Source organism: Apium graveolens, chromosome 11 (genome assembly GCF_009905375.1).
Source record: "Apium graveolens cultivar Ventura chromosome 11, ASM990537v1, whole genome shotgun sequence".
Lineage (NCBI taxonomy): Eukaryota > Viridiplantae > Streptophyta > Magnoliopsida > Apiales > Apiaceae > Apium > Apium graveolens.
The window spans coordinates 67,648,459-67,655,597 of NC_133657.1; positions in this window are offsets into that span (position 1 = coordinate 67,648,459).

Below are 7,139 nucleotides of genomic sequence, written 5' to 3' on the forward strand. Positions count from 1 at the left end.
TTAACTGGACACAAACATAAATAGATTTGCAAGAGTGAGCTAACTAGCTCAGCAAGTCATAATGACAACACTGAGATTAAATAATGATCAATTGAAATGATATAAGGAATTAAATTTCTTGATAAGCAATGATCAATCACGCGCTAATCCCGAGCAAGGCACACAGCTTTGCTCTTTATACTGGATCCAAGGCACACATTGGCCTATCATGACCACAAATCTGGTCCATATTTAAAAATAATCCAATTCTATACTATCAACATGATAAAAATATAAATTAATAAGATGAATCATAAACAACATTTATCTCGAAGTATATTGTGATTCTTAATTTCATGAGAGTATAACAAGGTAAATAAATATTGGATTCCATCTAGGGAAAGAATTAGAAGGTAGAAGACCAAAGGTTTAGTAGTTACAAGGATCGGTCTTCTGTCATACAAGGTATAGAGGTTTGTGTGTTAAAAAAATCTATTTCAGGGATCTGTATGTGGTATATATGTATTTATGGAGTAGTATCATATATGTGTGGTTCATATCTGACAATTCAATAATCAATGGTTTATAAAGAATAAGGCTTACGACTCAAGATCAATAACAAGAATCATGGTTTCGGGCTAAGTACTTCAAAGTACTTGTAATATAAAATATAACTATATAAATACATATCAATATGGTTCGAGAATAATTGCTACATAATAAGGAAGAGCAAAAACACTTGGCTTATCTCAATCCGCTTTCACTTTACTTGAACTCGTCTATTGATTCTCACTCACTGACCGCTTGCTTTCCCTTTATACGCTTCACTTCCTCTGTTAAACATCACATTTATTTATTAATACTTATTCTCATCTCAATCTATTCGTTACAAGCTTCTATCTACCTTTCGTTTGACCCAAATCCGATAAACAGATTGAAAGTTACGATAAAAACCGTCAAACAATGCACATACAGGCATATTATACATCAACCTGATCACATATAGCCCATAACACGTAAGATATTTGTTATTCCCTAACAATACAACAAGAATTACAGAAGGGGGGTTGAATGTAATTCTGGCATCTTTTTGAGATTTTTAAAACTGTTCTAACTTAATAGTATATATAAGTGTTTGATTTGTAAAGTGCGGAATGAAAGAATTATATAAATCAAAATACAAGTAATAAAAACACAAGTCTTTAAAACTTTCTGGTGGATTTGAACGTATCCACCAGATATATATATATATATATATATATATATATATATATATATATATATATATATCAAGAGAACCCTGTGAAGCTTGAATAGCTCACAGCTGCTTTTACAAGTGAACAAACAAACTACAGAGAAATTCTTAACAATTACAGCTTTTTCTATTTCTCTTCTAAAATGTGTTTGCTTAGTTATTTGTTCTATTAGCTACACTTAGTTTATATATCACCAAGTTTACATGGTAATAAGACAGGATAATAAAACAAAACCTATCAAGTCTAACTTCATGCTGCTTCACTACTTTATTCCAGCATCTTTGAATATCTTCATAATAGCATGGAAATGATAATGCTTCTTTATTCTCAAAACCCTGCTAAACAGGACGCCACATTCCTTTTGCAAACACCCAATGCATGTGACTGTGTTGTCATTGTCAACAAATATTTGAATTGATCATCCATCGGGTATTTGTTTGTTATCCGTCGGATAGCCTTGTTGATCATCCGTCGAGTAGCTTTGTTGATCATCTGTCGGGTAGCTATTTGACACTTGATTCCATTTCAATTTTGCAGAATTACAAGACATCTAATATTTACAATTAATCAACCTATTTCTGCATATCTACTAGTAGTCAACATGACTCATATGCTACTATAGAATCTACACAAAGTTGTTTGCAGAAATGTGCAACATTACTTATTGTTACATAAGCTACTCACCTGGTGGATATCAATTAGTCATCCGTCGGGACTATATTGAATCATCCGTCGGGACTATAATTGATCATCCGTCGGGTGCTACAAAATTCACTAAGTTAAATTTACTAAGGTGTTTTGTTTAGCTTATCATCAAGTACACAACATATTCCTAACAATCTCCCCCAATTTATGTCTACTAGAATTGTAGCCATAAATTAAGAGAAACTTGATGATAACAAAACACTCTAAAAATACAGTTTGAAAAATAGTAGATAAAACTGATAAGTTCTACAATTTACTGAAAATTGAACAATGCAAAGTTCACAAAGAAATTGCTCACAATAATTATCAAGGTGCTCCTTTAGTCTAAGCAAATAGATCTATTTCCTTGATTGTCTGAATTTCTTTCCAAGCCTTCTATTGTTTTCTTCAATCTGGTTCTGGAGTTGTGTGTGGAATTCAAGTTCATCAACTTCTGAGAGATTTAGCATTTCCTGCATTTTCAAAAGAGTCTCATTGCTAGAGATACTCAATTAGTCCTCCAATCTGAAGAATCTTCTAACTACTTTTTTATCCCTGAATTCCATCAGTCAATAGGGCCTCAGATGCACTCTCTTTCCTGTAAAGGGAATAGATAGAGTTTTTGGTAGGGCATCTTTGGCTCTAGTACTCCTCAGCTCCTCAATCTTCTTTAGAACTAGATTTCTTGCAGTCACATTGTACCCAAAGTTCTTTTTGAATGAAAAGTAGACCTTTATCAAAACAGACTGGCTTTCTAGAAGAATCATGTGAAGTGGCCATATGATCTCTCTTCCTCCCTTATATTTGAATACCAGCCTCTTAGGGAGATGTCTGTGAGCATCAATTCCTTTAACTTCATCCAATTCATCTAAGTAAAGGTTTATGTTAGAAAATGCCTTGATGTCACAGATGTACAACATTTCTCCCTTATTGACTGTAGATTTAGCTTTGATTGGGGTCTTGGATTTGAGAATCGCAGGCTTCACTTTCTTGTTTGCTCTTGTCTTTGTCTTCTTTGTCTTTTTAAAGATAAGAAAATTTAGCTCAGTAATTGGTAGACTATCCCAGTCTACTGGCTCATCCTTAAGAATTATGGGCTCACCATGAATGTTCCTTGTTTGATCCACCACTTTGAATTCTTCAAATACCACAGAGGGTTTTGATGTCTGAGTTGTAGTTATAGGCTTTTTTGGGAATTTGGTCTTCCTTTTCCTCATCATTAAAGTCCAATTTTCTCTTGGAATGGGGCTTGTATCTGAATTTTCTTTCTGTTGTGGTACATGTTGCTTTTTCTGATCTTGAGGTTCAGCAATCACAAATGGTTGTGCAGAGATCTCAGTTGATGTCTGCACAGCCTAAAGTTTGGCTAAGATAGCAGCTTGCTCCTTCTTTTGTTTGAGCTTCTTAGCATCTAAGGCAGCTTGCTTCTTTTCTTTCCTTATTCTCTCTTTCTCTTCCTTTTTGGCTTCTACAAACTGAGGGTGTCCAGCCATCACACATATCTCTTTACCATTTTTGTAGATCTTTGCAATTCTCTTTTTAAGTGCTGAATCTGCTGGATCCTTGTAAAATGCAATTGACCTAGCCAACAGCTTCTTCTCATCTGGCCTAGGTGTCTCATACACAGTATCCATAGGATTTTTTTCTGAGAACTTGGAGTAGTTTCTTTTCGGCTTCATGATGACATTTGCTTTTGGAGATTTTATGCAGGAAGTTTGACCCTTTTCCAGATAGTTCATACTTATGTCATTCACATAGATTTTCATGACTTGAGAGTGATGACTGAAGACTTTATCTGATTTCTGAACTGGCCCAAACTTTTGTTGTATATTTGCATCTATGTTTCTCTATTTTTCTTCTAGTACCTTCTCTATAGCTGTAACATCAAGCATCTTAGGATTTGACTTTGACTCAAGCTTTCCAGCTGCTATTTGGATTAGATCAATGTTATCCAACACTGGTGGCTTTGGAAAGTAATTGTTGGCACAATTACTTTGCTGACTTGTATGTTTAGCTGTAGCCCCCCCTCACTTGAGCCTTTTTCCCCCTCACCCTTACTTGAGCTTTTCTCCCCCTTTTTATTATCATTAAGTAGAGTGGAGGATGAAGATTGTGCAGCCACTAGTTGTTATAGTAGTTGAGTTTGCTGAGCTTGATGTAGATGTATAGCTGTTAGAGAAGCTTCCATTGCGGTCATTCTAATATCCAAGGAATCTATCTTTGTGGCAAGATCAGAATTCTTCCTAGGTTGTCTCTTAATATCAAGCATTGTAGCTTCTGGAAGTTTAGAATCCAATCTTTCAGAAATGTCCTTTTTCATTTAATCAATCTTAGTCTTGATAGAAGTGACATCCTGATTGTGTTGAAAATCTTGGATTTGTTGTAGCTGCAGAGAGGCCATGTGTGCTTGTAGGAGCTTCTTGGTGCTGGCATTTGTTGTGGATTGAAGAGCAGAGTGTGTTTGACTTATAAGTTGAATGAGGGTGGTCTTGAAATAGTGTTCATCACATTGCTTTAAAAATGGCCAAGATGGCATTCCAGATCTGGAACTAGGGCCTACTTCTCCCCCTATGTCCAATGACCCCTCTTCACTTACATCACCAAAGAAATCAGCAGATTCCCCAGTCCCATAGTCAACATCATCATCAGCTCTAGGTGGCATAGCTGTGATGGCATCCTTAGCTCTTTGCATTGACTGGGTGGTGTGTACCAAGTTCAGGATTCTTTCTGCATTTGCATTGCCCTGTCCAGCCAAAATTTGATATGCTGGAACAGGATGAGTAAATGCCTCAGCATCCAAAGAGATGGAACTTATAACAACTTGATTATGCTGAGATAGTCTCTCAATGTTTGTATCATTGACATTCATTGACTCGCTAGCAATGATATCCAACCTTATTCCTCCTGTACTTACATTTCTCTCAATTTCTCTCTCTTTTTGCATCAAGGGCTCCCCTTGGCTTCCCACCCTCACACTCTCACCTTTACCATCTAAGGTGGGACTCCTCTCACTCACTTTTGCCAGTCCTGAAGAAATGGACTGCATTTGTTCACTCTTTTTCTCTCCTTTTTCCTGGGAGCAACCCAGGCTCTCACTCAAATCACTCCCTTCCCTCATTCTTAAGAGTGATTGTACTACCACTAAGTCTTCTGCACATGTAAGAATTGAAGAAATTTGAAGTTGTGCAGAGAAACCCGACGGATGATGAATATCCATCGGGTTAGAAGTATGGCTATCTGACGGATGCCTGTTGTCAGGCTTATCCATCAGGATACAATCACTACTCGATAGATGATGAATATCCATCGGGATAGTAGAAATGAAAGAGTTTGGAGTGGAGACTATTGTATAATCTGTGCAGATTGGTGAAAATTTTGGCACAGATGTCTCAATAGTCTCAGAAAGGAATGGTAAATGAGTCAACAAATCATTTAAAAGATGATGCTCACTTACTTGGATTTTTGGCTTCTCCAAGAGAGTTAAAGATGGAGAATTTGGAAGGGATGTATTGATCATGTCAACATCCAGTGAGTGTGTGGGAGAATTTGGTGTATCAGGTGCTTCAATTGTGAGAGATTTTGGCTATGACTCCACATTTATTGGAGCCACATCAACCTGACTTTGAGAGGGTGCAGTGACTGGGTCTTTAGCACCAGTTTGCACTAAGTGTGTGCCCTGTGCATCCCCAAGGGTTTTTGATTTCTTCTTTCTTATATAGGTTTGGGGTGAGCTTGTGTCCCTTACCCTCTTGGCCTGTGCTCTTGGCTGAAAGCTTTGTTCAATAATCACATCCTTTTGGGAGGATGTAACTAGTAATGAGCTTAAATCATTTTTAAGCACTGCAGTTTGTTGAGAAACTGCAGTGTGGCTAGGCTGGAAAACACTCACCTCTCCAACCTTATTCTTAGGGCTTCTTTTATTTTCACCATGTCCCTCACCTTTCTCACCCTCCTTCACACTCCCCTCTTTAGGTTTAGTAGATTTTACAACTGATTTCTTTTGAAATAAATCAGGGGGGCTTTCTTAGTTTTGGATTTTGGAATTTTAGTTTTGGCAGCTTGGGTAGGCATCTGTTTGGTCATTGGCATAGATGCCATAGCTACACTAGAAGACAAAGAAATGAGTGAAGTTGGAAGAGTAGAGACAGAAGAAATTACCTCACTTACCTGAGGTCCCTCAATTACTGGAAAATAGTATAAGGGCACCTCCTTGTGATGATTTGCTCTATTTAAATATGCAATAATCCTTCTTTCTTGAACCCAACAATTCAGCTTGTTGGTTGGGTTCTCAATCACAATATTCTCAATAAGATGGTTAGCAAGCATCATAAAGAATCTAGCATAATAGACGCTTCTACCTCTCTTATTAAGTTCTCCTAACTTAAAGCCTAACTCAAACAAAACCAAGTCACTGAAATTGAAATACTTATCAGTAACTAGCATGTAAAGAATGTTAAGCATAGATATATTGATAGAATCAAAATTGCTAATCTTACCAGAAAACACTTTAGTTACTACAACACACAGATAACTCCATTCTTTTCTAAGACCCAACCTTCTAATTTCACTTAACTTAGAGGTAGTGAGTGCATTGCCCATAGAGTTAAGCATGTTAACAATATCAGTGTCTGTGTGTGGAGCAGTAACATTGTTATCAGGGATTTTAACGCATGCTTTGATAATATCACTATTTATGCAAAATTGCTTATCTTTTAGAATGAAAGTGATGGTCTTGTCTGTTGAGTTGTACACTGCAGTTGTCCACATTTCCTCTACAACCTCACAGTAAATGATGGGTGATTCCAGCATGGCATAGTTGAGTTTGCAGTTCTTCACAAAATCTGTGACGGCCTCAACCCCAGGATCAGGAGTTGACGTCATCAACAACAATAATAACAATCATAATTCAATCTAAATCATTAATAACACATAACTATGACCCCTTTACCAAGACCTTTTCCAGGTTTAAGTATGACTTAAGTTACTCAACTAACATAACTCAAATTACCTTACACAATCCTGACCACTAATTTAATGCAGCAACTCACCAGACCTCATCTGGTCTGAACACAACTACCTCAGACGAGTCTGACACGAAAGGAGCTGGAACTCTGCCCTGACTACCGCGCAAGAATCTCTTAGGCATCTGCAATACATATAAGATATTCTGCAAAGGTGAGCAATTGCTTGCTCAGCAGCACCACTATATGAATAACAAGT